At 41.9% G+C, this 12,548-nt stretch overlaps 1 protein-coding gene across 1 annotated transcript in view; it reads left to right on the top strand.

Annotated features, from left to right (window-relative positions):
* The first annotated feature begins 367 nt into the window (after positions 1-367).
* Positions 368-12,548, top strand: part of arhgef9 (Cdc42 guanine nucleotide exchange factor 9) — a 32,247-nt gene continuing 20,066 nt past the window's right edge. The window contains exon 1 of the mRNA XM_022751839.1: positions 368-433. The gene's annotated coding sequence lies outside the window, so the exon portion shown is untranslated. The remainder of the gene's footprint in view (positions 434-12,548) is intronic.

Genomic DNA, 12,548 nt, shown 5'->3' with positions numbered 1-12,548 from the left:
TTAACGTGAAGGGCAGGGGAGTGTGTGCATTCAACTGTGTGTGTGTATGTATCAGAGTAACTCTGTATAGAATATAGGAGATGCCCTAACTACTCAGTACCCTCCAGGCCTTGTCTCGCCCCCCGGGTGTGTCACCGTTAGAGCCCCCACTCAGGGCATCTCTCCAGCGGTGCCGCTCCCTGCCGCTTCCCCCCAGCACTCTCACCGCCTTGGCGCTGCTCCTGCCTCAGTCAGGTATCATTGCATAATTTGTATTTTTTTGCATCAGTATTCAGACTTGTGATTGACATGTGTTTGTTGAGTTGATTACTTGTCTGTCTGTCCAGGGGACATGGGTCAGTCGTCATCATCGGTGCGTCTGCGGTCTGGAGGCTCTGGTAGCTGCAGGAGGAGGAGGCTGAGACCTGGTTCAGAACCATTGCAGGTCAATGTAGTGAGTAGCACGCTAACCCTCATAAACACACACACACACACACACACACACACATAAATACAGATTGACCCAGTCACTGCTTTTAATCTTCTTTCTGTTCGGCTTTCAAGGCCTTTAGAATACTGTGAGACCACTGTATATATGATATTAAGTGCCAATATACTGTATATACACACACACATACACATACATACTGTACGCACTGTAAAGTCACACTGAGTTTGTTTACCTGAGGGAAATATGAGTAGGTGTGAGATAACAGCATGATCACCTCTCACTGGTACTGGTAATATGGAGATGACGGAGCTCTGGTCAGTGTTGCATCAGATAATGTAGGAACTGATCCGTGAAGATGGTGGTCATATGGATTAATGTCATCCAGTACTCTTAGGCTATTACTCATCATGAACTGGACACCTAACATTTCAGATGTTTTTTTTTAATCTGTCAGGAACACAGCAGAAAGCGGAGTGACATTAAATCTTTTCTACTGTATATACCTGGTGCGCTGGAATCTGTGAGAATCGTAACGTGTCTTTGTCAGTTGTGTCAAATTAGCTTCAGAGTATGTTGGAGTAATACTACTCAGGAAGTGAAACCAGGCATTTCAGAAATCGGTGCTTTGATGTGCAAGTGGCCTCAGGGGGATTCTAGTGGAAGGAGATGCAGAGTTTTTCTGAAACATCCTGACGGGGTAGTGAACATTTCTGGGGCTGTGTCCAACATCTATTCCTGCAGAACTGCAATGCATAGGGCTTAGCAGCAGTTACATTATTATTTGATCATTCCAAATTGAATCTCTTCTGAGTGCCGCATGCTTTAAGTTTTATCCTCTTCGCCATTTTTTCCGTTGATTCATTAAAGAGCATCATGGTGATGTTTCATAGCTTGTTTCATTCAGAATTATGAACACATATTCATTAGCATGTAGTATTATGGGGTATTTTCACATTAAACTATTGAAGAATTAAATGATGATGTCATTTAACAATGATGAGCATTGTGTCAAGATGTGTGAATAGACTGAAATTCAAACAATTTACAAGGAGTTAGTGAGGATTTCCCACAACATTTGAAGTACAATAACTAGTTCATTTTCATGACAGGTATGCTGTCTACTCAACTGTTGAATTATGAGCTTTGAGTCCTGGCACGTGTTTGCATTGAAATTTAGTAAACTGTGTCTTTGAAGAGGTGATACTAGCGCATTTAGGCTTTGATTATAACTTTTTCTTACCAGTCTAAATAGTGTTTGTGAGCCGCTGCACGTTGTTGCTATGACACTCGCTGGCTCCTGCTCATCTTCTTGCTTCTATCTTTAGGCAGCCTTTTTAAGTGTGAGCTAAATAGAGAAAGCGTGTGGGTGAGAGAGAGAAAAAGGGGTGGGAGAGAAACAGAGAGGGGAAGAGAGATGCTCCCTTTGTATGTGCACTTTTGTGTCATGGCCCTCCCCTGGGGTAGGGAACGTGGACACATAACACTGAAAATGTCTTGTGTGTGTGTTTGTTTGAATGGCAGGGGAAGTTCATTTTTTGCAGGCTTAAATGATAGGGATTTGTAACTACATCTCGAGCATGGAGGTATCAAATGTATCTATATGCATACTGTATATGCACAATATGACATAACATGGTAACGCAGCTGTAAGTGCAGTCACATGGATGGATGATGCCTCAGCATGAAATCTGTGTGTTGCTGTCTTATTTCTGGTAAGTCACGCATTGTTTATTTGGCGTAGTTCTCATGTCAGGGTCGGATCTGCTGTTTGTGATAGAGTGCAGTGTATGTTACAGTCTTCCTGTTAGGATGACTACTGGAGCCTAGAGGCCGCAGGCAGAGAGAAAGCATTCTCACTGCAGTGGATTAACTGCTAATGCTGACGCCTCTCTTCTCCCTTTCATTTAAATGGATTTCTCCCCCAGTCACTGCCCTCTCCTCTTCTCTTCTCTTCTCTTCTCTTCTCTTCTCTTCTTCTCTTCTTCTCTTCTTCTCTTCTTCTCTCTCTTCTCTCTTCCAACAAACACCAAGCAATAGCAGTCTTTGTTAATTCCTATGCAGATGAGAGGACAGTTTCCTGTGTGTTACTAATGCTGTGCCCGAAGCTCTGCTGTCAACTTGTCAGGAAGGGGGACTGTCTTATTAAAGACTTCATGCAGCTTAAGAGTTTCAACAGAAATCTTATATGATTAAGTTTGGGCCAACCTGGGTCTGTCTGGTCATAATCATATTATGCAATGCCATCTATTTATTATGAACGCATGAGTCAGCAGGCAGTGGCTAGTTGGGCAGTGATGAAAAGGGCCAATGTTGAGTTCAACAACTTCTTCTGCATACTCTTTTCTTCACATGCGGGGAGCAGCAGTGCTTATATGATAATTTAACCACGTAGATTCTTTTTGTATCTGCATCCTAGGCCTCACCCCCTATGATACACCCTCATCATAACACTCTGTAACACACACATACACACACTTCACATGCTCTTCTGATGAATTCATCTGTCAGGGTGTATGAGTCATTGCATTAACAACTTCATTCTTTGGTGAGGAATGAATAGCACCGGCTAGTGATATCTCTGTCAAACACACTGTGAACGTGTAGCGTTTGTTTCACCCCAGCTTTATTTCAGAGCCCTGCGAGACAAACCATGGGAATAAGTCTTCCTCAAAATAACTGCATGTGTGTACAGTTTGCACTCTGAGCCACAGGTGACCTAGAATCCTTCATCAGTGTTCGCTCCCCTGCCAAGATACAGGCGCATGTCTCTGCTGTGTCTTGCTGCAGCCACCAGCTAATGCTGCTTTGTAGGATGTGGTGGCCTCTGATAAATAGTAGCGCTGCTGACTGAATCTGAGCAGGTGGTTGTGTCAGAGCTTCCCTAGGCTGTTTTCTTCCAAAGAATGGGTTTCTGCCTGTCAGGTGTGTGTACGTGTATCATTGTTGTTGGTGGTGATATGCATAGGTGTGTGACTCCATGCTTATGTGGCAAGTGTTTTTGTGTGTGTGTTAGGAAGAGAAACAGAGAGGCTCAGGGCCTTTTCTCTTATATAACTGTTGAGAGGGTTTCCTTTGCTCCCTACAAAAGCCATTTCCACGTTTATTTCAGATGGCTGCATGTTCCTGGGGACTGGAGGAACAGTGCTGTGCGTTAATTCTCTGACTCACTGGTGTATCCTGTTTTACAGTATCTCAGCATTATACTCTATATTTTGTCAGACCATGCATGTCTGTGCATGTACAGATGTGTGTCTGTGCTTTGTTTGGAGTACATTCAGTGTTATACCTCATGGGGGCCAGTATTTCTTGTCCTTCTATCATCAGTCAGACTATCTTACGTTGCTGCCACAGAAGGACAGTGCGGCTATATCAGTGTACGGTTTCAGTAATGTCACAACGTGCAGTGATTTCTGTTGTGAGACTATTTAACGCCCAAGCACTCCAGCGCTTGTTATCCAGCATCAATTGTATCATTTGTGGTTTTTCCCAGGCTGCTTAGGTGATTTTACCCACAGTCATCAGCTTCCACTGTTTGCGTAATACACTGTTTATTTTCATGGCTTTTTGACAGGTCTATATTAGGGATAAACATTTAGGAATGTCACCTTGTGGTGGGTAATATGATGATCCCTTGTTTGGTGACAACACCATCTTAAGGCAGAAACACTACAGGCTCAGATGTGTTGCAGTTTTCTTTCACTGTGAAATTTTTATGTATCAATTCCACTGATAACTTTCACGGTAGCCATTCTTCCTTTTCACCAAACAAAACTAATAGCCTAGAATTGTATACTTCCATATCGCATTACAGTCTGATTACTTATTAACTATCCAGCGTACATTTCATTGCAGAGAGGAGGTTGTGCAGCCCAGGACCTTCCAGCGTTTTAGTGGCACCTGGAAGTTATTGACGTCTTCCTGGATTCATGTTTTTCAGTTATGTTTATGTATTTGTCTATTTGCAAACTATTTGGGCAAATTTATGATTTTGGCACAAACAAAGACACTTAAGAATTCAGCTATGAAACTGACCACAAAACACTTCACATTTTGGAGATGGCATCAGCCCTCTTTTGTGCTACCCCGGGACCAAAGCCTTCCACACAGGATATCTCCTAACCTAACTGGCAGTTTGCCATTGCATTTTAAGAGGGCTGATTTAATAACCTAAGTAGTGCCAGTTCATAAAACACAAATCTCTGTCTGCATAATTTGGTCTTTGCTATGCAGTAATTCATTCACAATCAGATCTCATGTGACCAAAAAGTTCTACAAATGAAGCTAACAGTGACATTTAGGGGTAAAAACTAAGGAAACTAGGCTTAGCACTCATCCGTGGTGCCAGTACATTATTCAGACCTGATTAGGGGTTGTCATCTTGCTGCTTTATCAACATAGAGGCTGATTTCGACTGACTGTTGTCCTGGGGATCATGTGTGTTTTGCATAATTTGTCGGTGTCTTGAAAGCTGAGCCACCTGACTTGGAAATTTCCCACAAATAATGCAGAGAGTCATCATATTCAATTCAGTCATTGTCAACCAAGTGAGGTGTTGCTTCTGCAAGGAAAGAAACAACACAACTTTGCCATAGGCAGCAACATTCCCAGTGACCAAAACGTAAATGGAGAGCACATGGTAAAGCCATTCAAAAAGCACAACATGTTAAACCTGTCAAGGATTTATTTAAATAAAGCTCTTGGGACTTTTTCTGAGCATAACTGCTCTAACTGATCTAAATATACAGTATGTTAATTGAGCATTTGTAAAATACATAGCTCCAGCCCTGGTCACTTTGTCCCTGCCCTGAAAAAATGAGACAGGAGCCAACTGCCTGTACAGTGTTCTGCTAGTTAGAATGTATCCTGCAGGCCTCTGCGAAAGATGGGCCGGATTTTTCTGGCAGCTGCCACTTCTTGTGTACATTATTTAGCTTAACTTTCTGCCTCTGACCTCCCTGGCTCCCTGCTACACCACATGCAGCGTCAGAGAAAACCCTCCATCACATCCACGTATTATGCAACCCCCTCACTCCTTGTACTTCTTCCTCATTCCCCCTCTCCATCCACCTCCCTTTCTTCCTGACCTCAAAGCTCGTCATCCCTCCCTCCATCACTTCCATCTCTGTTCTCTGTTCTCCTCTCCTCAGATCAAGTTTTCTCTCCCCCGCTGTTTTTTTTTTTTCTTCGCTCCCTCACCTCACCCCCTCCCCATTCACTCCATCCTCCCATCCGTTCCTCCCTCCAGGCATGTGAAAACACCTGCTTCCTGCGGCCTGTTGTGTGTGCAAGTGTTTGTCTGAGTGAGTATAAGAGTATGCGACTTTCTATGTGCATCCATGCCTGTGTGCAGTCATATATTTTAGATGACAAGCTTGTTAGTGAATGTTTTACAGGCCAGCCATATATCAGGTGGAGTCTATGAAGTCTTTGATGGGAAGAATTGACCTATCAACAAGAAGTAAGGTGCTGAGAAACACAGAATGCCAAACAAGCCTGCACCCAAATATGGTTTCGCTGCAGAGTTTTGCATTTCAATCTGCTGCTCTGCTTTTGAACTCTCGTGGCGTGGAAGCAGTGAGAATGTACAATCATTTAGGCTCAGAGGACAGGTGGAGCTGTACATTTACAGTGAGTTACACATCTGTGTCATAGAGTGGGCACGACAGTTGATTAGAGTGGGTGAGTGGGCTCGTTATTGCCAGCTGCAATCTTTCAAATAATGTGACTCACCAGAAATGTCAGAATAAAAATCTAAATATATACATTCTAATCCCAAAGAGGCATAGAGCAAATATCCAACAAATAGTGTATGCAAATATAGCAGCAAGAGATCTCAGGATGGATGGGAAGGCACTACTGCTCTTACCTCCCAGTGCTTTTGGGCCGCAGGTGGCTGACCGTGCTCTGATGAATGGTGACACTAGCAAGCGCGCTGAGTACACTCACAACCAGCTCAGTAGAAGTACAGTAAAGCAGCGCTGGCTGAGGCAAGCAACCCAATCCTAGCGTAGGTCATTTGGTTTTATCCCTCGCCCCGCAGCTGAGCTCTCAAATGACCAATCTGTGGGCTTTATTTAAGTACACACTGGCACTGATGCTGAACGGAAGCATAAATAAATAACAGCCTGTATTTTCAAGTGTTCTTCAATGCTTCCTTTTTGTTACGGTTTGTGAAAAGCTACAATGCTGTCTTTGGGGAGCTTGTTACAGTGTCTTTTAGTAGAGACACTGTTTTCCCTCTATGGAGAAATTTTACTGAAATTTCACACTTACCACACCTTCGCTGAGGAGTTTAGAGCTTCCGGGATTTCAGTTTGAAAATGTTCAGAATTATTAGTAATTCGATACATCTTCTACTTGGTGGTTTAATCAAGGAGATGCCTTAATGGAGATATAAAGGAGTCAACATGTGTGCAAGGGAGGTCACTAGTCAGAGATGAAGAGGGTCAAAAAAAATGAAAATGCTGAAATCAAATTAATAGTGATGAATAAGTAATGTATATGAAATGCATTGCAGTAAAAGTATAATCATAATGTAATATAATACAGTATAATCCGATAATATAATGGCACTTTTTTATTTTTTGTAATGAACTGCACTGTCATCATCTTTTTAAAAGATTGTTCAGCATTTGGGGAAATAATCTTATTGACATATCTCTTACAAGAGATTAGATGAGAAGATTAATGCCGCTGTCATGTTTGTAGGAAAAATATGAAGCTACAGCCAGCAGCCAGTTGGCTTAGCTTAGCACAAAGACTGGAAACAAGGGGGAATGGCTAGCCAGGCTCTGTCCAAAGATAATAAAATTCAGCAATCAGCACCTTCATAAGCTCATGTTATATCTCCTATTATACCTCGTATAACTGCTGTTTTGTGGTCAAGTGCAGTGACTTGACCCTGAGCATCACCACAAGGTTGCTTGGCAACCAGCATCTCCAAGAAGTTATATGTCCATCCAGCCAAGAAATAGTCCTGCACATAACCCTTGTTGTTTTTTCCACACATTTAAGAAACAAGATGTTGGTACTGTTGGCAAGAAAGCAAATTATCATATTGCACAAAATGTTGCACTGTTCCTTTAATTTTGACCATAACCCTTGGTGGGAATTGTCAAGCAAAGTATGCTGTGTCAGCAAACACTGAGAGTTCTCCCTTGTGCTTCCAATGTTATTTGGATTTTTAATAGAGGTTCAGGGGGAGAGTGTTGAGTTGGAGTTGTGTATTGTATGCTTTCAGCCACTAATGCCACAGTTAACCTTCTTTCCCAAATAAGATAAAGTTATCAAAGCAGCATAGTAATGGCCAAGTTTCCGTCACAGATGTCTGGAAAACAGGTGAGATGTATATTAAATTGGCTTCATATTTTATGTACAGTATCTCCACTGCAAACCTGTCTTCAAAAGCCTTTTTTATTTCACAAGAGACTTGATATACCTTATATTCTGGCAGTGTTTATACAGAGACGTTCTGTCTTCAGTTTCCCCCACTAGAACTGCACAATGTTATGCAGTATCACTAGAGGCTGACATAAATAACACAGTCTCCAGAACACACAGGCCTTGCACTGATTTATCATGAAATAATAATTCATTTTTACTGGTCCCATGGCAGTGTCATGAATGAGTAGGAATATTCCTCCTGCAGCCGTTCGGTCTAGGAATGTTGGAATATCACTTGTGATGTCTTTAACCCTAATTTCTCCACCCTACTTGGCACGACCTCCTTCTTCTATCTCATCTACTCTATTTCTTAACGTTTTCTATGCTCTGACCCACTGACTCGCCTTTACACTAACAGCCAAATTGAGATGAACGAATAAACAGCTGATGTCTGAACAATGGTGACAAAACTGTGTTCAGGAAAAGTCCAGCAATTTATTTTTAGGGCGCTTTGTGGCTGGAAGGCCTGGGAGGAAGCAGGAAGTCAATGTGGTTGTTGTGGGGATGGGAGGGGAACAAAAGAATTGCAGCAGACTAGAGGGGAAATGGGTGTGGTGGGCTTTGCCTCCCATTAGCCAAATACCTACTGACCACAAACAGATTCATTTGCTAGGAGTGAATTTTGTAGTTTTATTCGAGGAGAGATTTTCTAAAGACAGAGCTTGTTGGCAAAAGGCCAGTAGAGTTCGGACTGACCTCAGAGCCTCAGTTAGAGCTGATCTCAGACCAGTAAATGAACATGAAGTATGAATATCATCAGTGTTCCTTTAAAACAGATGTTGAATTCAACCAGTTCATTATACTGTACTTCTACACAGCGTGGTTGTATAATGAGTGGATGTCCAGCAGTACAGTAAAATCTGCAGAAAGAGATGATTCATGAATTTGATTCATGCACTTCTGACTGGTGTTAGAGTTAAGGAAATGTTTAAAAAACTAGGGAGGCATCTGAAGGTGAGAGGTGCAAACATTCCTCATATGGTTGTCAGTGTGGCTCCCTACGTCCTACCAGGATACTACTAACTGTTATGAGCAGACATTGCCCTGAGGCATAAACGGGGGATTTTAGCTGCAATTACACTTGGATCTTTGGCACCATTTCCTCAACCTTGTTCAAGGAAGGTGTTGCAGATGCGACTTGCTCACATCTGTTTGTAATATTCATTGACGGGATATTGAGGCACACTGGCGGTCTGGAGAGAATCCAGTTTGATGACATTAGATCGGCCTCTGCCATTTGCGAATGATCTTCTCCCTTTGGCTTAATTGGACCATGGTCTGTGATGTGTGCTGGAGCAGTTCTCTCACGGGGAAAAGATGTCCCAGTCAAGAGAGTGAACAGCTGCCTCTGTGGAAGGGGCTCAGGGTCATTTTCACATGAGAGGGTGAAGGGTGAGATCATGAGATTGACTGTCAATTTGGTGTTGTGGCTGCAGTAATAGAAATTATTACGACTCCGATGATAAGGAGAGTGCAGAGGCACATAGCAAAGTTCACCATTTGCCTTTTAATCTGCTTTTGACCCTAGCCGGGTTTCAGGCTAAGAGAAGTTACAGAATGGATGTGATTTCAGATACAAGGAGTTTTATCTGTAAGTCTTTCTTCATGACCGGTGAGGAGGTCAGTGAGGACTGACATACACATTTACAGAGACATCTCACCTTGAAAGTGCAGCGGACATACACATCCATCCATCCATTTTCTACCGCTTATCCTCTAGTAGGGTCCCGGGGGGGCTGGAGCCTATCCCAGCATCCTTTCGGGCGAGAGGCGGGGTACACCCTGGACAGGTCGCCAGTCCATCGCAGGGCACACAGAGACAAACAACCATTCACTCTCACAGTCATACCTATGGTCAATTTGGAGTAACCAATTAGCCTAGTCCCCATTTGCATGTCTTTGGACTGTGGGAGGAAGCCGGAGTACCCGGAGAGAACCCACACAAGCACGGGGAGACGGACATACACAATTGTGTAGAAAACTTAAAACAGACCAATGAAAGAGTGGCATCTTCTGCATTGCTCTGCTTCCTTTACTTTAGACACTTAGCTTGATAGATGACAATAAAGTAGAAAGGTGGATGAACAATTGGATGGAATTAGAGCCACAACTAACAATTATTTTCATTAGTGATATTCTGCTGATTATTTTCTTGATTAATTGACTAATCTTTCACGTGGTCTATAAAATGTCAGAAAACTGTGAAAAATTCCCACCACAATTTTGGACTTCCTCTGATTGATTGTTTCGTCCAAACCATGGTCCAATAACCCAAAGATATTTAATTTATTAATACATAAGACAAAGCAGCAAGTCCTCAATATTGAGAGGCTGGAAATAGGCAATGTTCAGCATTTTTGCTTGAAAAATGATTTAAATGATCAAACTAGTTGTATAGTGCAATATAGTTAATGCACATACATGAACATAAGCATGATACAATACAATACTTAATGCTTATTATATTTTGTTACACCTGTCTTAAAAAAGTGTTGACTAAACACTATTTTATATAGCTGATGAAGACCATGGGATGTGACTGAGAATTTCGGGAAATTTCCAGTAAATGGAGGTTGCACTAATGATTAATTCTTTGAGACCACAGCAATTTCTGATGTCATAATTTGTGAATTGTGATTTTCTAGGTTGGACTTCTAATGTGGTCCTATTTTTTTTTTTTTTAAGTTTTCTGAAGTTTTTGGAATTTGTTGGCATAGAAATTATTTATTTATTTATTTTGAATTTAAAGATTCAAGGGTGATTATCAGTCACATCCCAGTTATAATAGTATGACTCCATGACAATAATGACAGTCCTGAACATGATGCAAATTGTATTAATTAGTTGCATCAGTGCTTGTTGTTCATGTAACTCAAGCACAGTGAGTTTAAGTTCAGTGCTATTTAACATGTGATTCTCCGCTGGTGGGAGATATTCTTCCATTTTTAAAAACTCTGCCTCTCTTCTGTATATGTATGAGTATATTAGCATTGGTGTCTGTGCAGATTTAGACTTTCAGATGTGACCTTTGTTGTCTAAATGTCAGGGAGATTGGAGAGAGAGCCCACAGAGGTAGGGCAGGCTTATGTAATCTGCTCACTCTGCGTTTCACATACACACATGCACACACACAAGCACAGAGCAGAAAAAAAAAAAGCTTGTTTGAGGACGGTTGTCATATCTCAGCTGTGATGCCTCATACTGCTCTCTGCAACTCACTGAAAGCCTGGCTTTCAGGAGCCATTGCTTTTATCAGCATGTATGTGCAGAAGTGCCCTGGAAATTATTTATGGCTTTAAAAATACTGATATAGTGCATTCCTTTGGTGTTATTCTTTTAAACTTATTCTGAGGTCTTTTGATCCATCCCAAAGCTCTCAGCTGAATGTGAAGACTGTGTAGATTAGAGAGGGTGTGTGTCTGTGTGTGCTGTTTGATGGTTGACTAGGTGGTGGCTGGTTTGGGAGTGTGGGGAATGAACCGAGCTAATTCTCCTGTATGTATTCATTCATGATCGTGTTGTACTCCTTTCATAATCTGCCAACAACAGGAGGCGCGGACACCAGGACAAGCGCTGCAGGCCCTGATGGATGCGCTCATGTGTAAAACAATGTTCACCTTAAGTATCATTGTGAACATGAAGGCCAAAATAATGATGTGCATGCCAATGGCAAACACGTGCATCAGATGGGAACTGGGGCCATCTTGTCCTGTCACTCACAACTCACTCACAACACTGAGCCTTAAAGGAGTACTGCACCGAAAACAGCGCTCTGAACTCATCCTGTATTTTTGGAAGGTACATCAGCTGGATTGACTAAGGTCACTGTGGATTCCAACGGCAGTTTCATAGTGGAAAAAAGTGTCCAAACATCCACAGATCCTTCTCAGAACGTGTTAGCCATGAGCATAAAGAATGAACCATTATCCATATTCTGGTGCAAATGTGAAGATTTGACTCATACTGAGCATACAGATGTACAGCTGCAGGAGTGATTTGAGAAGTTTCTGACGTTTTGATATTTTTATTGAAGGTTGACGTTAAAATCTATTCTAATCATCATGATTTCAAACTAACTACAGCCTCTGTCCTGTCTGATTGAGCAGACTATTCACAACAACCTGCAACTTCACTTCGTACTGCTACAAGAACGTATGGGCACACATGATTAATTCAAGGGAGTAATACCTTCATAGAGCTGATTTGTAAATTTTATAATGATATTGGGCCAAAGTGATATGGGTTTTTTTAATGTGTGTAACAATGTAATTGTTATTCTGTTTTACAGTAGTTTCTTTTGTAAAGTGTTTGTCATAATGTCGTGGACTTAGGAGGTTACATGCATCATTTTTCCTAGTATGGACAAGCCTCACTGCCTCTGATTATCTTTTCATGGTCCACAAATTTGGTGGCTTTGGTTTATTTTAGAGAGTTGCATATAAACCATCTCTTGTTGCGGGTTTGGAGCTTTGCATGTTTCAGCTTTCCACTAAGCCTTTTTTGTGCATTTATTTATTTAGAGTAAGTTAACTGAGTCCTATGCTTTATTTCAGATAATGTCCTGATTCACACTCACACAGTTACACACCTCCATGTCCGGAGGTGGTTTCTGCAACCACAGTCTGGTCTGGGACACCAAGCAGCTCCACTAGGGCAGTTTGAGGTTAACCAGCTT

This window comes from Seriola dumerili, unplaced genomic scaffold (assembly GCF_002260705.1).
Source record: "Seriola dumerili isolate Sdu_G_001 unplaced genomic scaffold, Sdu_1.0 BDQW01000161.1, whole genome shotgun sequence".
NCBI classification, from domain to species: domain Eukaryota; kingdom Metazoa; phylum Chordata; class Actinopteri; order Carangiformes; family Carangidae; genus Seriola; species Seriola dumerili.
The sequence above is the reverse complement of the archived record's forward strand: the minus strand, read 5'-3'. Positions and strand labels throughout refer to the sequence as shown.